Below are 24,651 nucleotides of genomic sequence, written 5' to 3' on the forward strand. Positions count from 1 at the left end.
AAAATTGAAAACACTTGTTTTTTTACGGTCGATCTTCCGATGTTGGTCGAATCAAAGCTTAGGTATTGTTTCGTTATTATTATTGATGTTGTAGAGATACGCTCGTGGAAAATCGTTAATTGTATATTTTCTTTCTTTGTTTCTTCTTTCAAGTACATTTTATAATTAATGCCACGCAATGATTTTATACAATCTTGCCTTCTATGATGTTATTCGATTTCTTTTAAATCGAATGAATATTTGATCCTTCTGTTGTTAAAATATAGAAATGAATTTAAATGAAAATATGAAAGAAACAAAAATTGTCTTTTGTTCTATTAGGAAAAATTCTGTTCTGTAAAATACAATGTTTGCGCATCATTTCCTACGGGAAAAGGTTAAGCATTAATTCGTGTTTTATCTTTTTATTTTTCTGTTATTAATTCCGTTCGTTCGAACACAATGTGCGCATCTTGCTAAATTCTTCTAACCCTTTTACCATTTCGTACTTTTAATGCATCATTCCATGCACGCAATACCTATTTTGTGCACGAAATGAAATCTACGTTTGAACGCGAAAAATATTTCGTCGAACAATCCGTTCCGAAGCACACAAATTACGGATACCGACTGTTTCAGACATATGAAAGAATTCTTCGCAACTATTCTGCCATTTTATTACCGAATCTTCTGGTAATTACGAAAGACGATAAACTTGTCGCGTACACGCACGTGATCGCTAATATTTTAATTCTCTGTAAAGGAAGTCGTAAAAACGATTCACAAAAAACCCGGCCAAGACTGTTCCTCACCATTCTGACGGCAGATATTCGTAAATTTATGGCATGCTCTAGCCGGCGAGACGCGGGCGAATAAAGATTTTAGTATTCCATTACGATTGCAATAAAATCCCTGCAGCAGGGAATAAAATTCCCCGGAATCGTTCTTTTCATAGATTGCCGCGTAAAAACCGCGGATTTGCATAAAGCGTCCGCGGCCTACTAATCAGCCCTGTCGGAATCATCTGGAAATTGCACGGCGGAACGCGCATCGGGGAATCCGTGCGCAGCTGCGCGTACGAAACAAGAAAAAATTCGAATTGGTAGCGCGATATCGGGACACAGTGGCCCGCTAAATCATGCTGGCCGATATCCTCGTTCCCCGTCACTATAAAGCCGTCCTTATTATCAGCGCACGCGATAAAATAGCGTGACAATAAAAGGACGCGGGCCTGCTTCGGGAGAAACCTCGTTAATTCACGTCGCCGTGAAAATGATCGCCGTCGTCCGGCACGGAACAAACGCGACAAAGTCGAAGGCAACGGGAACGAGCTATGAAAAGGAGCGCCTCGTGGCTCAAGAGAGCCAGAGAGCCGAGCGGAAAACGATCGACGTGTGGGCGGCTCGTCGGAACAGAGCTTTTCGTTCGGAGCGATTCGAAAGCCGAGCCGAGAGGATTACGCGATCCGCGCCGATCCGGCCGGATAACCATTTTATCCGCGGCGAACACCGGTAGCGGAGGAGATCGCGACGCGACGCGACGCGGCGCGGACCGGATCGCCGGCTCGCAATGTCGAGCGAGTCGAACGTGCCACGAACAGAAATCCCCGCATTATTGCGCGAAGGCAGCGCGCCGCGACCGGGCCCCGTGTTTACAGGTTCCCCGTGCCGTGTACACATCGGGCCCCGAGTGAGTCAGACGAGATAAATAGAGATAAGAGCGCGCCGGTTACCGCGGAGAAAGTATTACTCGCGCGGATAATGTACAGTTGTGGGTTTAATGAGCGGCTACGTTTCGTATGATTTACAGGAATGCCCGCCGATCGAGAGGAACGAGGAGGAGGAGGAGGAGGAGTGAAAAGAGGCTGAGGTTCCCGGCGGGAACCGGGCGAGGCGTACCGATGATTTACGCGGATCGAGATTAGGCACACGATAGCCGGGGACTACCGTGAAGCGACGTTGCCCCGTAAGTCTCGGGATCGACGGCATCGAGTGTTTCTGTTTTCTACGAGACTTCGGGATTGGAAAACTGTTACGTCGTGTCTTGCTGTTTGGCGAAGACACGCCTCTGCCACGACTGGAGAAGTTACATTGTCGGACACGATGTAGGATGGGTCTCGACACTCGGGTGTAACACGTTTCGAAGCAACTAATGGAAATTGAGCTGTTAATTAAAACACTGTAGAATACTTCTCTCGATATGATTGTTTTATTTCTTTTCCTCATTTGCGGGTTTATCTTTAGCTATCTATGATGTAAAACGAAATAAGTACTGTAATAGGGATAGAAAAAAAAATGTAGCAAAAGTGTAAAAGAAAATATAAATGAGGTGTATAGAAGAATACTTCTCGATACGATTGTTTTGTTTCTTTTCTTCATTTGCGGGTTTATCTTTATCTATCTATGATGTAAAACGAAATAAGTACTATAATAGGGATAGTGAAAAGAAAATGTAGCAAAAGTGTAAAAGAAGATATAAAAGAGGTGTATAAAAGGATAAGCACCTACAACAAAGCTATATATAAAAATGCTGAACGTTATTGTAACTCTCTGGATTTCTTTTGAAATTCGCTTTTCGACTTTAGACGCTGTGATAAACGCTGTGTAAAACGAATGCGATACGACAAACCTAAATTTTTTGTAATCTTGATTTATCCGCGTTTATCTCTCTTACTTTTATGCTATTGTTTAAGCTATGAATTTATCGTGTTTTCTTTTTATTGCTGCAAAAAAGAGTTTTGACCCGTAAATACTAACTACAATCGATATGACACGAGGCAGCACAATAATGCCCACACGATCGCAAAAAGAATGGCACGCGGATTAAAAGAAGCTGGCACACTAACGCATTTTCCAGCCTCGGCATTACGATTAACGTTGCTTCGTTTCTGGTATTAGCGAATCGTCTGGCCTCCGGTTTTCCCGTGACGCGCAACATCGATTCCCATCAATGGATCCTCCGGTTCGGAACAGCGCCAGTTATTTATGGGCTTCGTGATACACCGCAGTCAACGAAGCGCGTGAATTTCCGTGTAAATGCCAGCGTGACCAATTAAATACACGTGTAATCGGGTTGGCCCTGTTGAATTCGCGCGGTCGATGGCTCGTCCCGGCGATCCTCGATTCCGTCGGGCCCCGTTTTCCACGCGGATTAAGAATCGCTCGCGTGCAGCCTAATTTGCAATGTGGTTTTCGCCCGGCTCTCGTCTAGTTTCTGACCTGACCGGCCGACACCGTCCGCGGCCGCGTTTACCTCGCGGTTAATTAATGATCGCGTCATTTAGCGACGAACAAGGGTCTCGCGTGCCAGACTCCCTCCGTGACGCCGCACCGCCGCCGCCGCCGCGAGCAATTTTCGGGGTGTTATGACGAATCGGCCGTGATACAGCTATCGATAGCCTTCGTTAATAATCAAGCCGAGAGCAGAGTTTCACTTTCGATCTGATAAGTTTGTTGGTTTGATTAATTGACCGACCCGCTGGGCCGCGTGGTTACGCAAACTACGATGGTCCAAACGATATTGATGTCGCAGGCAGCGGCGAGTACATTTTTTGGGCGAACTGGCACAGCGTTTCAACAATTCGGAGACTCGTATTCATCGGTTCGCAGGAAATTATTTGAAAACGCTGATCTCGATTTGATAGAATTCATGTGAATTGATATGAATTTCCCTCTTTTTTAGACTTTTCGGGCGCGAGCCGACATATTTTCCTGAAATTCGGGTTTAATTGTCCGCTTTTAGTACAAATGTGCGCTTTCCTGGTTAAACAGGCGGAAGGTTTGAGAACACACTCTACACAACGAAGTACAAAAGCATATTGAAACTCGTGTATACGTATGGAATCCAACTTTGGAAGCCGCATTTAACTGTAATATTCAAGTAACTGAGAAATTCCAATCAAAAACGTTTCGAACATTGTCAACAGTATTAACGAACAAATTAGAACAAATTAGCGGCAGAAGAAAGGATATTATTCAACAGCAGGTGCGAAGACAGACTTATAATTCTAATAAGCTTGCAGAAAGTCTACTTCAAGATGTCAGCAGCACTTGAAGGCTGAAGAAATATAAAACAGTCTAAAAATAAAACATAAAACGTGTAATCACACGATATGCAATCACTAATTTTAATCTTATAAATATAAACTATGCAACACTTCTATATGTATATATAACTAGCATCGTTACAGAGTTCTTCATTTTACTAAGAATTTTTCCTGCATTGCATTACAAAATAGATACAAACCATAGCGGAAGTATCAATACATAAACTCTAATATTTTATAATGTTATAAATTTTGCCAAACGACATTAGACATATTGCAAAAATAAAATGGATGTTAAAATAAAATTTCCCTTTACATCGACTGTGGATTTATTTGAATCTTGAAGAGAAAATTCGAATCCCTCCGCAACGCAATCAAGCGGTGCTTCTGAAGTTTATCGACTGCTTCCAGACTGTTCGATTGGGAACGTTTATCGATGGTTGAACTTGGATCACCCAGTATGTCGGCAGCTATTCGATCAAAGACGCGACCGACGCGACGCAAGAACGTGCAAATTGCGACGATAACTCGATTTTCTTACGCGTACCGGCTCGCTTCGACGCCGGCCGTCAGAATGCAGTTTCTGGTTCGAAAGGATACTTGACTTCCGGTAAGTCAGCGCGCTTATCTATGGCCTCCATTCAATGGATTAACACTCCCCGGCTCGGCCGGAGAGTAGCCTCGTTGCCGGCGTGCTACAAGCCCGAGTGTCAAATGGTTCTCCGGATTTTATTTATGTCGACGATAGTACAATTTACAGCATACCGGGGCGAGAGTGGCTAGATAAGAGCGGAATGGCGACTCCCGATATCCAAGACCGGAAGCGAGCGAAGGAGTCGCGAGAACAACGCGCTCGATTCATTTCCTCGGCCGCGCGGAATCGTTTACATTACGCTGGTTTTTTGGGAGCCGGCCGGTACTCTTTCGTGAAAGCTGAACGTATTTCGGAGCTCTTTGTGCTTCTGCGAGCGACATTTGTGCTGCTGCGAGGCGGGATTTCCTACAAGTGTTAAAGGTACGCGATCGACGCTTGCGATCAGACGCAATCTGCTCGAACGCGGATATTTTTTACAAACGTGAAACGTGTGCGGTCGGACACGTTGCATTGTTTACATACGATGCATTTATTATTCAGTATATTACCGTTTATGAGATATAACAGTGTGTGTAGAGAAGGTGAAACAATTTTTTGAAATAGAGCGAAATTTACTTGCACTTTCGTTACTGTTAAAAGAGGAAGATCATGAAGAAAAATTGTGTTGAGAATTTTTACAAAAGGAATTTCGCGATTTCACCAGTAGAACATTAACATTAAGATATTACCAGTTTTCACGTTAAGATAACCTGATTTTTACAAAATAATTTGAATTTTTAATAATACAATATTTTTATAATTGTATTAAATTATAAGAAACGTGTTAGATACAGATTCTATTTCTAATTCGTTAATAATATCGAAGACTTTATATCCCGCTTCTGCTATGCGGGGAAAAGGTGTTGACCATGCTTTTAAAAAATGCCAAGATAGGATCATTATCTCTCGTCGCACGATCTTCGCAGTCCAATATTATCCTCCGGCGTTCGAGGAAATCTTGAACAGCAATGAATCGTATCACAAATCCATTAACATTGTGAGTAGACTGAATCAATCGTTTACAGCTCGTAAAAATCGTCGGGAGAAATATAAAACAGAAATTTCCATACCGGAGTTGCTAACGAAGGTAACAAAATTCTGTTTTACATCAATAAATGACTGGGCCGGTGTGTATAAAAGCGCACGTTTGCATAATGATCTGCAATTCGTATTTTGTTGAGCAACGTCACTCGCATTCTTGTCGAGCAGCGAAGTTTGAACAAAAAAAAGAAAAAAAGAAAAAAAAGAAAAGAAACCGATTCCTGATTGGAGTTCGTGAAATTAAAATCTTCTGCTATACTGTGCACCGAGTGGGCCGATGAATGACCGACTGACTATCCAGTTTAATAAGGTGCTTAACAGCCGCCTATTTAAATCCGCCATTATCGCTTTTTCCAAGCAGCGCTATCTATCAAGAGTTGTCGAGTGCAAAAGGGATCCGCGACAATGCGCGGTTCCTCGCGAGCGTTGATGAGGATACATTGTTAAGCGCGAATGCATGCACGGCCGAAGGACTGCTCGCATCCACCTGTTAACGCAATCTCATTAAATGTTGGAGGAACTCGGCGCGCCAGTTATTTATTATCCGCTCGTGACTTCGTATCTAATTATGTATGTATATCGGCCGGCATAAATGCGTATCTATAATGCTCTTCTACATTAAATGAATAGTTTTACCGGTGGCAGTGTCATTTAATCTCTAATTCTTTCCTCGTTAAACCGCGGCAAGTTTTATTTTACAGTTTGTAATTTATCCGCATCGACACTGATGTTTATAAAGCACTGGGAAAAAAAGTTTATCTTGATATACGATTACGGCGTATTTACTTGATCGTGTGCTACAGCGAATGTATTTAAACCGGAGACATTAATTTCGTTTTTATGCTGGCGTTTAGTAGAGATTAAGATACGGTCATGCAGGAAGATCGGCTTGCTTATTTTATGCGGGATCTCATGTTATTATAGTATGTATTTTGACGGAAGCGTTCGCGGTGATTACGAGGCAAACTGGATGTGTGTGCTCTTGCAACACGCGTGTTTCCATTCTGCTGTGGATGAGTCGAATGGTTCAGCTATTGTAATAGTCAAACTGCAGATATTTCTGCAAAATGCAAGTTTCCTGAAATCAAATGTAAGAAACGCAAGTCAAAATGAAAACGTATTCCGTCTTTTAATAAATTCAACGAGTAGAACATAATGTAAGAACGTGTTTAAATTCGTTTTTATATTGAATGCGTGAAATTTCGAGTCTAGTAGATGCAGAAGAAGGCATCGTCAATTTTATAATTTCATAAGCAGTTGAAATTGAACCGATCCTGAATGTACTTACTCGCGAAAATATATTCTTATAAGAATACGTAAAAACGAAAGCGCATTGTTATCCGAATAATTGATTCGAATAAATAGATAGAATATTTCATAACGAACAATGAATACACGTTATTCGAATAAAATATTCGACTAAGAAAAATTCGATCGGATAATTATCTTAGATAGACATTTCTTCCAAATAATTCGAATACCTTTTCTTTCTCAAAAATGGGTTCAAAAAATATTTACACTCAAAGACGAAGTTCACTTAATTTCATCTTTATCGATCTTCTAATCCTCGAATCGTTCGGTCTAAAAAAAGCCCTACATTCATTTCTGTAATTCTGCAAAGAGATCAAATCAGCCTAAATGCATTTTACCGCGTACGTATACATATATAAAGATACGTAAAAACAAAAAATCATCGAAAGATCGAGCAAAAAACGTAAGCTCGCTTTTGCGTCGGTATAACAATGCGGGTAATGAAAACAGCATCTCGAGCGTAAATTCGAGACCGAGCAATAAACCTAACCAGCACGGTGCACAAGAACAAGAATACGGCCATGAACCGCGGCAGCGAGATGAATCTTCGAATGCAGTCGATCCGTTTTCTATCAGTATCTCCGCGCGGCAGGCATTCTCCGCGGAGCGGAGAGCATAAATTCCGGTTGTCGCGGCGTTTCGAGCTGGCTCCTCCGGTCGCGCTCTTTCCGGATTTCATTTTCTATGGTGCCAGGATCGATTAAATATTGCCGGGGAAACACGAGACACGGAATAAAGTGTTACACGACACCGGCGTGGACCGTGGCGTGCCGGCGTAGCCGCGCGGGGGCCATTCATCCCTTGTCTACCGAAGAAGCAACGTCGCCGGGGGCCGGAGGAACGGGGGCCCCGTTCCTCTGGGCCCGGGGAGCGAAAACGAAAACGGCCAGGCCTCGAAAAGCGGAAACTCGAGATCCTCTCGCGTCCCCTGGCGGGCCTCTCGCGATCATCCTTTTGCGTTTTACGAGGCCCTTAAATCTTCCCGCTGCTGACCGGCGCAGCGCGTCCGCGGGGAACGCCCCCTCCGATGCCGTTCAATCTTTTAACGAGCCGGTAAATGATTTTTATGCCGGTCAAGATGCATAATCCGCGGCCGTCGCCGTCCGCGCGGTATAATTGAATGACGGGCTCGTCTCGGGCCAGGCTCTCGAATTCATTCGATCCGCCGATCGAATAATGGTCCCGTTAAAAAATATCCGTAACGATTATGTGAACGATTATGGACCCCGGGGAACTCTTGGGAACGCGCTCGGTTCGTAAAGCAAATACTGCTGCATCTAGACCGGCATAATTAGGGTGCGCTTTATCGGCTTTGAAATTTTACGAGTGCCCGCTTGTGCAGGGCGTTTTGAGAAATATTAGCATCGTCGATCTCGATCTTCGCTCTCTTCGCAGGAACGGGGAACCATTACGATCGAGCCAATTAATTTCTTTAGCGATCCGCGCGTTATTCAAGAATCGACGCTAAAATTGCCTATCGTTTTTTCTGCTATTAAATGCTTTGCCAAGCATAACCTTTTTATTGAATCGAAAGTGAAGCGATTAGGCGAAGTAAAATGCTGCACGAGACGTTTAATTTCGACACGATTAAATTTATTATTTATTATAACATATTATAGAATATATAATGTTATATAATTATATACTATATATAATGTAATATATTATTTATTATAATTTTTGTTATTTATTATAACCGTCGCCTGTGTTTGTAACACATGCTATTGTCAATTAACCAGTTACACAGCTGTTTTTGACGAGTCGCGACACAAAAAGTTACCGTTTCTTCACGACGAGTATACCCATCAAGAACTGATTAAGGAATGGACGGTTAAGAAATACTTTGATCGTTTTTATTAAATTATATATATATCATAAAATCGGTCTAGTTAAATAAAATATGAAGAAAATCAAACATACGTGTACAGTATAATTACAGTAACTAGCACACATTTGAAACAGATTGCAACAGCTCACCAATCAATTCTGAGCAGCGATGCAAGCGATATAACCAACACTTCTAGCAACAAGCTAACCACTTGTGCTGGAATGACGTGCTACGAGAAAATAAATAACTAACGAAACTAACTGGACATACAAAAAATGTCTCGTCGCATCGCACGTTTTACATCACGTCCAAGTGCATCGTACCGTACAATATTATTAACGAAGATCATCATCGCGCCGGTATTCTTGTAAATAACTGTTTCAGAAGGTTCGTCACTCGCATCTATCGATTTTCCAACGGTTGAACCTGTTTCTCGTTTGTCCCTATAGACAGTACCGCGGTTCAGTTGAACAAAAAAAACAACAACCATAAAACCTTGCGATCTATCGACTCTGTCGAACAAGCCAAACGTCGGAGAATGAATTTAATTCGTTTCACCACGGCCGGGTTCCATCTCAATACCGGATCCATTAAACAATTATTCTTACTGAATGGACGCCGGGAGAAAAAAATGCACGGCTCGTTGAGTTCCCGTTTTTATCGGAACAAGAAGATACACGACATGCTCGATCGCATGGAACGTCTCTGTAAATCATTTCCCCGAAGAAGCGGAGGAACGGTGGGAGCCGGACATTCTAGATGTCCGCGGCGCAAAAACGCGCTCCTCGAAGGATGAAAATATCAAGCGGCGGATTAGAATTTACAAATACAGCCGTCGAGCCGGCGTGTACCGGCGATTCATCGTTAAACGGCCCGCTAGACACATACTCGACACATGCTACTCGAGAGAGAGAAAGAGAGAAAGAGAGAGAAAGACAGGAAAAGAGAGAGAGAGAGAGAGAGAGAGAGAGAGAGAGAGAGAGCCTCGTACCACGCGGATCCATCATTCGTGGCTCGATCGCATCGTCGAGCGTGATGTTTTACAATGCTGTTTGGCTATCCCATTCACGAGTAGCAGAACGTTCTCTTTGACACGATTGTTTTGACTGGTCGTGAATACGAAACCGTCCCGGTACCCGCCCACGTTTTTCCATTCTTCTCGCCATTTCTCCTCTCTTTTTCTCGCTCTCCGTCTCTCTCTCGCGCCCGCCTCTGCCCGTCCGGTCTCTCTCCTTTTTCCCGGGGTGGCCCGTCGGACTCCGACCTTTTTTTTCCTCCATTACCGTTCTTCTACGAAGAGAGCCGGCTTCCGGTTGCCACTCGAAGTCAACGGGTCCGATGATCCGCGACCGCAGAGAGGAACAGAGACCGCGCGCGCCCGATGTCTATTCACCGAACGATGGAGAAACGATCGAAGATGGACGTTCCTGCGCGCGAGCACTCGTCATCCCAGCACCCATTGGAATATGAAAACACCCCGGGAATTAAAATAACACTGGGCGCACCATCGCGATCTTAAATAATTCATGGGCCTTTTTTCACTCTCCGCCCCGCGGAACGCCTCTCTCTCTCTCTCTCTCTCTCTCTCTCACTCTCTCTGTCTCTCTCTCTCTAACGAATCACCATCTTCGGTCCTCAGGGGCCCCGGTGGGTTATGACCGAGGTCGAGAGCTGAACACTGTGTCCGGTTGCGCACCGGCTGCGATTGTCTCTTGGACCGTTTCAAGACGCCACCAGACCCCTTTGTTCGCGGTGATTTCAATGCCGAATCCTCCTACGAATTTAACCCTTTGCGACCTTGCAATTAGCAGCTGCACGAATACTCGACAGTTTGGACATTTCTTTGACCGCGACGTACGGACTCGCTGTGCACTGGAACCGCGGAGTTAATTAGCGAGAGTGCTGGACTAAATTATTACGAATTTGTATCGTTAATCGCGTGTTATGCAATGGATCGTCTTAAAATGTGAAACGAGGTCATATAACAGAGAATTTTGACATCGAAGGATCACGAATACATTTTTATTCGAATAAATCTGACGTGCTAATATATTGATTACAATTGCAAACTTATTCGTTAACTTTCTTGGACACAGAAGCAACCTCAACAGTTTCATAGAATGAAGCTATTCCATCGTAACAAATTCAAATTGCTAAGTACAGTTGCACGTCATCGATGGATTGCGGTTCTTTGCGCAAAATAAAAGTATTTCCCGTCAATTATTCGATACAAATTTCATTCTTTCTTTGACAATTTCGAGTGATTGGAAATGATGCATCGATACTCTCAAACTGTTTTCATTTCTCCACCCGTGTTAAATTGTTCCCATTCGTGTTCATCGTAACGATTATCATAATTTTATTACCTTAATTTTATTAATTTATTATTTTAATATTTTCGATTTCGATTCCTTCGGATCCCCGTAAAACTAGGAAAATACGATAGTTCCGCGTAGAGATAAATTTTCAAATCTCTGCAAATCTCTGCAAATAATCCCGTCACCTACATAGAGAAGCTGACGCTGCAGCAGTCAAGGTGTCAGGCACAGAAACCCGTAGAGAAATTGCACGGACTCGGGCGATTCGGTATACAGACGTCTGCAATAAAACTGGTCACGACGCTTGATATTAGGCCGGAGGCACACGAGCGTCAAAATCAAGGCGCGTTCATCGTCGCACCTTGCTTCCAACTAGCCATAATTAGCCAATCTCGGTTTCAGGTGCACGACTGAAACCGGTGTTCCGAATGTACGTGTACATCCAATAGCCTAATCTGCGTCGCTGATATCAGGGTCCGCGATAAAAATGCAAACTAAAACTGCAGAGCTCCCACGCAGCTGCGCAGTGGGCTGGCAACTCGCTTCCCATCAATAGCCATAAAATCGATCTCGCTGTTGCGAGAAGAGCTGAATCGGCTGGATCGCGTGGCTCGCGCAGAAGAAGCGTAGAAAGGCTAGTTAGTCTCGCGTCCGGTGGCCGTTTTCTGCCTCGCTAAATGCAAAGTAAACGGCGTGGATGGATTAAAGGGGGCGGCGTCGGAAAATAATCCAAAAGAAGGTTCACCGGGAGCTATTGTAACTACACATCGTGGCCGGGGATACGGTCGGCTTAACTGGATCGGACACGGAGTGGCTCGAATTCTATTTGTTGGATTAACGGAGTCGACCGTGTGCTCCGTCGATTGTCTCTCTTTCTTTCTCTCTCTCGCTCTCTCTCCCTCTCGATCGACTCGGCCCGTTTCACGCTCGATATACGGACCGGCGGAATCAATTACCGGGCCGGCGGCGGCGTTCGGCCCGTTGCTTTTTCTCCTCGGCGTGTCCGGGTGATAAGCCGTTCGCGAAATTAATTGGAACGATAGCCCGAATCCAGGCGTACCCGCGAATTATGCCCCGACGACCGGTCGCCGGCGACCGGTTATGACGCGATCGCCTCGCCGGTCGTAATAATTACAAATACAGTCGGCGTTCGAACAGCTAGCAATTAACTCCGGTAATTTATGCGGGTTCCACTGAAAATACCACGGCCGTCACCCGAGACGTCTGAATTAAAGGAATCCGAGGCGCGCGCGCGCGTATTCGTTGGATCAACGGATAGTTTTACTCCGTTGTTGTGTATCCTGATCGCGCACCACTCTCACCCACTCTCTCTCTCTCTCTCTCTCTCTCTCTCTCTCTCTCTCTCTCTCTTTCGCCGACTCTCTTTCTTACGTCTGGCATCTCGTAGTTTCTCTCCAGGGTATATACAACCGGTGGAATCAATTATCGGCGTTTTCCATCTTCGTTCGGAGCCGAACCGGAGAAGCTGAATTCGATGCCAGCGCTGGATTAAGGGTACCGGGGGATCAGCGAGAGAGCGAGAGAGCACGAGAGGAACCACTTAGATCTGACGCGGGGCCCAGCGGGATACGACGCGATGTCCTGGACAGCCTGGGAGTGTCTAGAGACCGTATGGTAGGATCGGATGAACGGGGAACCATCGCGCGGGGCTCGAGGATGAGCGAGACCCACGAACGGTGGAAACGAGACGGAGAAATGGAAAAGAGCTAAAAAGACGATGCTTGCCGGAGGGAGAGATAGAGATAGATAGATAGAGATAGAAAGAAAGAGAGAAGGAGAGAGAAAGAGAGGGTGAGGGCCCATGGGCACCGCGTATATACGCGGACCCATGTACCTTGTATGCCACACGCTGAGTGACTTATGACGACCGATACGCCAGCGGTTCTCATCGCGACCCGGCCAACCGCCGGATGCGGTCGTCATCTCTGCACGAAAACCGGTTGTTGAGCAAATACACGGGCTGACGCGCGTTCCTCGAAACCAATCTCGTTGCCGGCTGATTTTTATGCAGCCCGGATTCGAATAACGCGCTCGATTTCGCATACTTGCGGCCACGGGATCCGCAGGAGCCCTGGATCGCCCGTGGAAATTTCGGTTCGGGGCTGATGGATCGACAGGCTCGGACAGAGAGCACCGTGCTCGATGACTCGCGGAAATTCCTGTGGCGGCGATTCGATGCTGATAATGTAATATTTTGTTGGGGTTACGTGGGGATTATTCGCCGGGGGTACCGAAAAGCGCCGACTCTTGATCATTAATCGCGGGCTATCGCTTTTCATCCGGAATTTCAATCATCCACGCCGCGATCCGAGTTTCAACGAAAGTGTTGGACGTAGGAAGGATTGAAAAGTGTGTTAGGATAAACGAAGGATTAAAAGAACTGGGGATAAAAAGACTGTGGAAGCGAAAAGACATTTCTTTTTTGGTACAGTGAACTTAAACGATAAAATAGAGCGAGACTTGGAAGCCGCGATTTCAAGAATGTGTAATTTTAATGTTACTGTTATAGCAACTCGGTAACAATTGGATAAAGATTTTCTGCAGGTCAGCAGTTCATACTAATCATTTTTCTGTAGGTGAAATCAGACGTTTCTCTATGGTAACACAGTACAATTGTTAGATAATTAATATTAAATGTTAGACTAAACACGAATTTCAAGAACTGGTCAAAAATTGTATAGATTTTGATAGAAAACCAAATTTTATAGTAGATTTTTATAAGGATCCAAATAGAAAATTGAATTCTAACGAATTTCTCGTAGATATTTACATCTGTTAACGGAGAGAACGAAAGATTTCATTGCGTTAACAAGAGCAATTGTTAAGAGCGGCTGGCGAAGTAAACACCGGTTTCCTAGGTGAACGTGTTCTCCAAGGAGGAGAAACCTGAAGAAACGAGAGTGGCACGGCGAGCGCGCCCAATGAAACCAGTTGATAGCCAAAAAAGGGTTGGAAATTGACTCGGCCCGTTTTTATCGGCGTTGCGTAAAGAGTTTGCGCTCCGGTATCGGTATTAGTCATTTTCCAATTACGCCCGATAGATTGCCGGGGCGACCGTTCACCGGTGAGCAACCCGTTGCTCTCCACGATTCGCGTTGTTACGACACGGCTGTTACAACGTAACGAGCCATGTCCTCCCGCGGTGTCCTTAAATTTGAACGCGCGCCGTATGCGGGTCCGGCCACTTGACGTTAACGAGGAATTGCCATCGTCGCCATCAGGGCACAATATTGTCGCCTCGTTGATCGATAACGTTCCATAATCATTAAATAATAGCCCGCGATACTTGTTTCTCGTTCAATTGTCCCGGTCGCTTCTCCCGTTACCGACGAGTGCCTCTTCGGTGTTGCGTTGTTAGTCGAATCAAACACTAATCGGTTATTCCATCGACGTTCTTTACGAACGCTGCATTGTTAATCGTCTCGACGATTGTAAAATGGATAAGCTATAAGACCAAATGAATTAATTCGCGCTTGCCGCGAGTTAGAATCCATATATACGCTCGGTTGGCCAGGCTCCGGGTCCATTTGGACCTGCATTATAAATATTATAATATTTATATTATTATTATTATATTATTATATTATTTAATATTATTATTATATATTATATATATATTATATATTATTATATTATTTAATATTATTATTACATTATAATATAGTATTATAATATTATTTGATTATCTAGCTCTTGGCAAAGAATCTCAACTTTCACAGGTTTCATTAAGGCCTGTACAAAAATAAACGCGTCTGGAAGGAATGCCTTAAAAAATACGTTAAAAAGACCTGGTAAATAAAATTCTAAATAATGCATAGCCAGTAGTGAGTTGCGGATCTTTGATGCTGTAGATTCTTTATGTCCACGATCTTCTATAAAATCCCTACCGTCTAAAATTATATAGTAATCATAACAATAATTTATATACAAGGAGAGTGCTCCTGTATAATATCGAGTGTAAAATATCGAGGCGATAGCTTTATCGTTCATGAAGTAGCACCTTTTTGGAAAAGTCCTTCGTTTATAATTCCATTCTAGTGAAACTACAAAATCAGCAATTTGTATGAACGAATGTGGAACGAATGAAATATGTATGTTTACATTATACTTCTCGAGCGCGCTCGCAGGCTAAAAGTTCAGACCTATCGGAAACTTTCCATCGAGTTCGAGCAAAAGACAACGATGGAGTGACGACGGTCGCAAAGTATGCCACACCTTGCCGGCAGAAAAAGAGATGTAGATATCTTCGGGTCGGTCGTAGATCCCAGGGATGGTCCTAGATCGAAGGGTTGCCGGGGCGAAGAAAAATCGCGGGCCAAGCCGAAAAACAGATCTCGATTTGTTCGGATCCCGGTCGAACCCCGGTGACAACGGTGTCTAGTGTCGACGCGGACTCGACATTCCAAACGCATTACCATGCCGGGAGATCAGGGAATCTGGAAGTTCGCTTGTAGATGTTTATCCTACGCCCACATGTTTCTCCTGTTCCCCTCCGAGCGGCGTGTACCTGCGGTACCTCATCCCGGGGGAACGATCGGCTAACGAGATTAGTTCTCCCGGAGCACGTCTGGCGAGGGTAGAAGATCGGGTTGACGAAAAGCGACGAACCGAGGGGATTATCGATCGTTCATCGACGAGACGGATCCGCCGCCGCTGCCGCCGCCGCCGTGAAAATTCGTAGCGATCTCTGCGACGCGCACCGAGGTAGGTAGAGTTCGTAATTATCCGGGTTTATTGCCGAGGCGGGTCGCGTTTATTATACTCGCGAACTCGAGATCCACCGAAGTCGAAGAGGATGACTGATGAACACGCGTTAAAAAGGCGTGTCTCGGGTTTCATAGCGCAGTAAATCGAGCCTCGAATATCGTATGAGCCACCGAGCCACGCGGGGCTCCTCGCTGACCCTTAGGAATGCAAAATATTACCAGGAAAGAGGGCGCTGCCCCCTCCCGTGGCAGAAAAAGCTGACGAACGGCCAGCGAGCTTTCTCGTTCTTCGAACGGATCGTAGATACGTATCGATTTTTCCTGTAAAAACCTCTTAAAGATTCAGCAATGTAAACATTGCGGACGCGGATCAATTTTTAACGAACTTCGCGCTTAGACAGGAGCAAAGGCAGCCCTTGACCAGTTCTTCGTATTTCGTTTAAATACAGCACTTTTATAAAAAAAATAATAATTCGGTATACAGGGTGTCCCAAAAATGTCTCGCAATCCCGAAATGGCGGGTTCCTCGGATCATTTGAAGCAGCTTCTTCCTTTACAAAAATTTTCAACGAGGCACCGTTAACGAGTTATTAACGAAAAACAGTGACCAATGAGAATCGAGTACGGCTGACGCGAGGCAGCCCAGCCAACCAGCGCACGAAGCCCAGTTCCGCTCATTGGCTCGGTCGCCTAGCGCCAGCTGAGCTCGCCTCTCATTGGTCACTGTTTTTTGTTAATAACTCGTTAACGGTGCCTCGGAGAAAATTTTTGTAACGGAAAAAGTTGCTTCGAATGACCCGAGGAAACCGCCACTTTCGGATTGCAAGACATTTTTGGGACACCCTGTAGAATATCGAAGCATTTTCGCGGCTTTGTACTCGACCTATTCATTTTCGTCGTAAATGCATAAAGTCCGCAGTCTATTAACAACTCCGTGCATTTCCAAAAAAGATGAAACCAAAGTTCGAGATCCAGTTATCACGTTCGGTGCGTGATTCAGGATCGGCTGACGCAGTCTGCGAGGACAATGCGACCTTCAGAATGACGCACAGTGCCGGTAGCTTAAAACATTATCGAAGAACGATGCGCCGAGAAGCGATAACGAGGAACGAACTCGCAACCGGTACAAAAATAAATGAAGAAGAGATCCTTTCCAGAAGTTCTACAATAAGTTCAGAAGGAAGGGGACACTTGGACCTTGCAAGGATACGAGATCAAAGAGTTAAGTAGCTGTTAAGAAGATGTAATTAAATTTAAGTTTAAAGCGACGGCGAGGGACCTTTTTCTCGCGAAGCGATGGACACTTCGACGCGAGGCGGAGCTAATAAAAATGCTTGCACGTCGAAGATAAAATGAGGATGTGACGCAACGGGAGAGACAGAGCGAGAGCGAGCGAGAGAGAGAGAGAGAGAGAGGAAGGGAGGAGGGAGGAGAGCAGAGGGAAATAAATCGCGGAACACGGGTAACAGTGATTTAGTAGCGATAATTCCAGGGAAACGATCGGATTAACGCCGCCGATTCGGTGGATTTATCGGTTGACCGACAGAATTTATTAGCCGCGGACCCGCCGCGCCGGGATACTTTCCTCTAGCGAGAGGAGTCCGCGATACACGTAGGTAGATACCGTTAATTAAAGAAGATTATATCCAGGTTTTCGATCATTGCGACGCCAAGGGGCCTCCTCCCTGATATATCCGCGCAAATATAACAGACACGCCCTCCGTGGCTCGACGCGCCGGCCATCACTGCGCCCCGGCTGAAAGGTCCGCAATTTATGCGTGTATCTACCTGCGTTAATGCGAGTGATGCTCGTTTATCGATTTTGTAGACGCAGCAGAGCCCGGTCGACCGTCCTACGACTTAATTGGACGACGAATGTAGACCGAGAGACAGGCTCGCGCAACCCGATTATTGAACAAAACGTCCGCCGACTCGTATTTTATCTCTTATTACTCCCGGGATTTCGCCGGGTCGATTAATTGTATTTCTCGTTTCGCTAGTGTCGTATAACGCTCGCGAGAGCTTTCGATCGAACCGGTAACAAAACGCGGCCACGAATAACAGCGCGCCATTTTTCAGAATATCCCCGCTCCGCCGACATTTCTATTCAAATGCCACGCTGTTTCCGCAATCCGTAGCTCTTTTCGGCGGCGCCGAAAATTATTTCGCTGTGACATTCGACGAGAGAATTGGCACTCGCTGCGAACCTAGATGTATCTTTTACAACGAGTTTATGCGACGTAAACGCAAACTTTTCCCGACGTTTGCAATTTCTCGTCGAAATATTTTATCTGCAGATTTCGTGCATTTACGGGAGAAATGTATGGCAGGCGAAACATAGAACAGTGAATAAATTGAAAGATTATTTGTCAAAGATAGAGTTGTTTTCAACACGGAACTCATTTTCTACACGTAATAACGTAATAATTTTTTTAAAACTGGAAGCAAGATTTTATATTTATTTTGTGTTTTGTTAAATATTGATGACAAAACAATAGACAAATTATTTCGGCTTTAAAAACGGAATAACAGTCACACTTAGCAGGTTATTTCCACGAACAATCGCCACGTCAAAGCGTGGCTAAAGAGTTCGTGGTTCGACTGTCCTAGTAACAAATTGCAAGGAAAAATTCTAGGATCGATTCGCAATCGCTAATCCCGGTTCACCGGCGGGACCGTCATAAAAGACTCGGCTACCTGGCGATATCAGAGCCGTAAATCTCGTATCGCATATTAGCCGTCCCATAAAGTTTATTAAAGCTCATTTAGCTGGCACCGAGCGGCGCGTTTCGCGTCTCTATCGTCCCGCGAGACAGCTGTTTCACAATAAAATCGGGAACGGAGAACACCGGCGCGAGGCGCGGGCGTCTATTCAAACACGATCACCCCCCCCCCCCCGAAATTGCAGGAGGCCCGGACGTAGGGCCCCGTTGATGCCCGAAAACGGTCGGGACCGGCCGAACGATACCCGATGAAACGATTCTGCAGCGCGTTCTCCTCGGCAATTATTCCCGCCGATAATTCCCACCTGCGGGTTTCCAGGGGCGGATGGTCGCACGTCAGGCCTCTGGCTGCTCGCCAGCAACAGCAGCAGTAACAGTAGCAGCACTCGCGGACTCGAAATCCTTGAAACGATTTCTTCGTAATGGAGGGGCGCGTCGTCGCGCGATCGACCGTGGCTGATTGAACGCCGATCGGCCAGCGTGGCCGCGCGCGATTCTTCGAGCGTACGTTCCTATTAAATTGTCCAGCTGATGGACACGTTGAAATTTAATTCATAATTATACCAAATAATTATTTGTTTCAAAATTAGATTTTTTAATCGGTATTCTTTTCATTTCATTTCGGAGGGAAAACATTTTTTGAGTTAGTAAATTTAGTATGTTTTTTGTTAGTAAAGCAGTTACGTCTTTCAAAGAGAAAAGATTTTCTTCGTTAGGGTAGGTGATTTTTCATTTTCTCGCGTCGCAATGAGTTAATTTTTCGATTCCTTATTAATCAGCACTGTCTAATGCATACGTTGTGTTTATTTAAAAGAAGTCTACTTTCACATAAAAATTTAAAATATATATAATTTATACTATACTATATTAATATATATATATATATATATTATATAATAATATATAATAATATATTATATTAATGATAATAATTAACAATAATTGATAATATATTATAAATAATATTTATAATTAATAATTATAATAATAATAATAATTATTATACTAATGTTTTACTAATGATAAATGACCATGTTTTCGCAGCTAAGTATATAAAAAATATAAAAAAATGTTATAAAACCTGGAGAAACAGCTATCCATCTAATTTTCTCTGTTAAGACTTAATGCATTTCATTCCTCGTGCATTCTGAACGCAAAACTCGCTTATCCGCGGTAGAGAACCAATATATCTGGGAAACGTTGCGACGACGTTACGAAATCACGTAACCGTCCATCTATTGGGCAGTTCACCCTACGTCTTTGTTCGGGCGTGTACGCGCGTGTTCGAGGGTGTGTGCAACTGGCTGGCTCGCTCTCTCGCGAGGTGGTTCTCGATCGAGCGCGACGTGTGGGAGGAAAATGCGTGAACGTGTAAAAAGAAAGCTCGTCGGTAACGAGTGCCCCGGGTAGGGGGATCGGGTTACCGGTGCCGAGGGGCACGGGGGTCCGCCACTTTCCGGGGCACTTGTGGTTCTTCGTTCACACCTCGACCCTCCTCGGTTAGCCGCGCGGCGAGAGAACGACTCTGCAAGACGCGCGAACGGCGCGCGCAAACAGCGAAAAAGAACAAGCCGCGGAGAGAACGAAGAAAGCCTCGTTGGCAGTGAGCAGTCGGTGGGAACGGGGAGGAGAGACAGGGGGGGAGCGAGAGAGATGGAAGAGCAGAAGAATGAGAATTTATCGCGGCCAATGGCGTAGGCAGTGACACGACCGAGCCCGTGAAACGCGCGACCGGTTACAACGCGCGCTCTCGACGAGTCTATTAACGATTTTGGTAGCATATAAAGGACTTTTTACCCCGGTCCCGTTTTATTCCCACGTCACGAGCACAAGCGATTCCACCGGCTACCGGGCGCGGCGGCCGTTGCGTTCGGACACGCGAGCGGAGGCGGAGCCGAGGGCGAGGATAAACAGAACGAATTTATCGCGCACAATGGTCAGGCCGATCCTCGAAATTCAAACGGCGTCGCTCGTATTTTTTCCATAACGAGGCACAGTGTCGTCGCGTATAAACGATTCCGTTGCGAGCCGGCTTCGGGAAGCATCGATCGACGCGTTGTCGCCGGTTTTTCGAGGACCGAGCCGGTCATTTTCACGGTAACAGCGTAATCGTCGTCGCAGCTTCTGCGATGTCGGAAATACGTAGTAGATACAAGGGAGCCCCGTCGCACCTGGCAGGGTAGACGATTTCTCCGCTCACCGGTCAAATATTTGCGAAATTTCGCATGAAAAACTTGCACAGCTTACGCATTTTCCGAACGTCCATAAACCTTGATATTGGGATCATCAAGGTATTAGACGGTGTAAGATCAGCTTAAGAAAGGATCGTTTTGTATCCGTGTAAGAAAAAGTGCCATAAATATAACCTTTTTCTGTTCAAGGTATATTTATTTACACGATACTGTTAAGTAATACGTTCGAGTACCTTCGTAAATGAAATACAAAAAATGTACAATCAACTTGGCGATGCAAAAACAAGTAATTCAGTAAATAGCAACTACGAAATGGAACATCAGCAGACGCGGGCGTAATTATTCATCCCGTTGAAACAACAAAGAGCAACTACTTACATATAATTACCGCAACTATTGTCATGCTCCGAAAACTTACGACCCGCCTGCACTTTGTTATCTCGAATTACCGCGCCCCGTTGTATGCACTATTGTTCCAGGAGGCTGTAACGAAAGTTCCCCAATAAATTTTATTAAACTTACTGGCAGAGCGTTCGCCCACTCGCGCCTTCCGGCATTATAATCGCCGCAACTTCGGCTAGACTCTCGATTTCGTAATCCCTTAAACATGTGCGCAGCGCCGCCATAAAGCAGCCACCGGAAAAAAAGAACGCGGCGAAAATAAGTATACGAGCAATTAAAATTGTGAAGTTCCAAGACATGCGCCGGGGGAGAACGGTGGTATTTTCTCGAGTCGGTGTTCCACGGTCTAAAGTTGTCGAAAAACAATCGTAAAGAGCACGAGGATCTGCTAATAACTGAGATATACATATAGGCACGCTGGATTTCGCGAGCTTGGTGCAATGAACTGCCACCCTGTGCCCGTGCGAAATTTATGAGATTACCCTTGAACGCAGGAAACCGTGTCTGTCGCTCAGGAGGAGCGGTACACTTTGTTATTCGTAAACATTGTCTTCGTCAGGCTTCGCCGCAGAAACGTGTACGAATTTCTGCTCGATTATTCGGAAATTCGATAAGCTGTCTCGCGTGAAATTTTGCGAGGATAACGCCGATGGGCGCAGAAATTGATCAAGCCTGCCAGGAAAATCAGCACACTAAATTATCATAGCGCAGGTTTAAGCTGTGCAAACTCGATTAAATTCGAAACTATTTTCACTTTCTATAATTGCACGAGCGAATGACGTCAATCTTTAGATAATCGAATGAAAATAGGTTTAGCCCTTTCGGTACGAGCGCCGGATATATCCGGCATCCATCTGATGACCAATATGGACGAGTGCCGAATACATCTGGCATCCATGTAAGCCATATTTCTGTAGGCCCTTTGCAGAATGTTTACAGGAAACATTTCAAGAAAGATTTAGAAACGGATTAACACGTTCCGTGCCGAGCTTTTTTTACTCGAATCTTCACACTTTGATATTTTACTAAAACTTGATGTATTACGTGCAATTATTAATTCTCGTACACATAACAACGTAACAAAAACTTATCAACGCCCATTCTTGCGGTGGAAATTGATTCTTCGGTTCTAAATTTCTTGTAAACAATTTGTTCAGTTCACTAAGTAAACATGCAAGCGTGTACCATCGATGGTACACGTGGCACGGAACGTGTTAAGCACAGTCGTTACTTAACGCTTAAGAAAATCTTCGTACAAAGGTGGACTGACCCTGCGTTATGTGCGCATTTTCGGCGCGGCACCCCGTACAATGGGAGTGTCACGGCGGACAACGCGCTCGTACCGAAAGGGTTAAAAAGCGATTTATAATTCTAGAACGGCAGATGCAGAAGAAAATTGCAGCGTCGCCAGTACAGGCGCCCCCCCCCCCCCCCGAGAAAATAATACATATCAATTCCACTCTTGTTTCCCGCGATCGGAATCTTTATTTTGCACGCAGATCCGCTGTCTGGTAATAAAAGATGCTTGATCCATGTCGGGGATTTTCCATAAAACAGCGAAGTGTCTTGTCTCGCGGTGGATGGCGCGCAATCCAAGCCTGGCAACCGCAGGACGAGCGGACGTCGCGTTTCCACCGCAAAAAGATTCCAAGATCAAGGGCCGTGAATTCATCGCGGTGGAAGGCGGTCGCGTCGCCGAGAATCGATGACCCCGGGCGACGGGTCAGCAGAAGACCGAGGTTAGAAGCTGCACTGGGAGCGGTAAGGAGCATCGCGGCGTGGCGCGGCGCGGCGCGGCGGTGAAGGCGGCGGTCTGATGGAAAAGGAGCCGCCGTGGGCTAAGTGAAATGGCGCGTGCCCGGTGAATTTTACGGCGCGTTAGTTACGGGTCCTCCCTGTTCGCTACCTTGCGCACCCCTGCGCATCCTCTCTCCCCCCCCCCTCTCACGAGCTTTCTCTCCGGCTTTCTGTCGCGCACGGGCTGCCAACTGCCAACTTTCCGCGTTCTTACCGGGGCCGGTTTCGTGCTTGTTCCACGGGTCCGCATTATCCGTGGCCGAGCGGCGTGCAGGAATTATAATCTCGCTTCCGCGCGCGCTGTCCCGAGCATGGTCGCGCGCGATAAATCTCCCGGAGGGCTCGAAAGAAGAAATCTTTTCGGTGCGAGCCCGCGGGACGGCGCGAAGGGCGTCTACGACCGCGCAGCGAGCCGGGGGAGAATTAATTTATCATTCGGCGAAAAATATAACCGAGTGCAGCGCGGGTTCCGGGGCCGTGTACAATTTAAAAAGCCCTCACCATAAATCGCGCAGTCTCATTTACAGCGGTAGCCGAGCCGAGCCACGGGGATATTACGAATATAAGGAAAGAGGGAACGCGTGGAGCCGCGGGGGGCGGGCAGAGGCGGCCCGGGCTGCTGGCTCAATGCGCACAAAGAGGAAACGTTCTGAAATTTCTTCTGTGATAGTACGGCCGGCTCCCGGTAACGAGCTCAAAGTTGGTAACGACGCCTTGTTACCTTTGTATCAACTTGAAAATTAAATTCCCCGCCAAGCACAGCGGCCTCTATGAAACTGGCCGGAATTACGCCCTCGAATTCTCGAGCGAGTGAACTGGACGCGGAATCGCTCTCGCGTCTGCCGCGGCACAAGGGCCATGAAAAGACGCGTTCGGGACTTCCAGAGCCGGATAGAAGCAGCTCGAGTATCTACCGCCAGCGGGATCTCCTTTATTTCGCAATGATTTTTCGACGAGCCGTTCGACTTTTCGACTTTTGATTAGAATCCATTGAATACCTCGCCGCTCGCCGCATCGTTTCTGCAACACTTTGAACGCGCGCACACGGTTCGTAGCTCGGCGCAAGGTGACTGATTAAATTGTTGGACCGAGGAGAAAGTATCCGAAGAATAGCGACGTCCTTTTTATCAACCTTCGCCCGTCCTTTATCGATCCAACCACGTTCGTCCTTCGAAGTCGCGTCGCCGCAAATAAATTCCGTCTTTCCGCGATTATGGACGGGCCACGGATCGTTATGCAAAATAAAAACTTTCCCGGTCGATCGTACAAAGTTATACGTTAGATAAAAGTGTGTTTCTTCTTTGAACGACGTTGACACGGTGACCGTAACGCCAACAGTATCTGCAAATTCTTCTCGCGTCCCCACCGCGCCGTTCCGCGCGTTGTTTATCCACTTTCGCTATAAATGCATAAAATCCGCCGGCTAATTATAAACCTTAACTGGATATTATTTTGCAAAAAAAAGAAAAAAAAACGACGAAGATAAAACGGAAGAGAAGCAGAAGCTGTTTACGCAGTCCCATCATAAATATTTCCCGTAGTTCCTCAAATACACGATGTTCGCGTCGCGCGAAAATAGAGGAGAGGAGAAGCGGCAGTCGCGGAAAAATGTATTCCCGTGAAAATTTAGAGAGTCTCGAAACCGGAGTATTTA

General features: G+C 45.6%; 1 protein-coding gene across 2 annotated transcripts in view; it reads right to left on the reverse strand.

Moving 5' to 3' along the window:
• Nucleotides 1-24,651, reverse strand: part of fz2 (frizzled 2) — a 171,810-nt gene that overhangs the window by 77,694 nt on the left and 69,465 nt on the right. The gene's annotated exons all lie outside the window — the stretch shown is intronic.

Source organism: Megalopta genalis, chromosome 12 (genome assembly GCF_051020955.1).
Source record: "Megalopta genalis isolate 19385.01 chromosome 12, iyMegGena1_principal, whole genome shotgun sequence".
Classification (NCBI taxonomy): domain Eukaryota; kingdom Metazoa; phylum Arthropoda; class Insecta; order Hymenoptera; family Halictidae; genus Megalopta; species Megalopta genalis.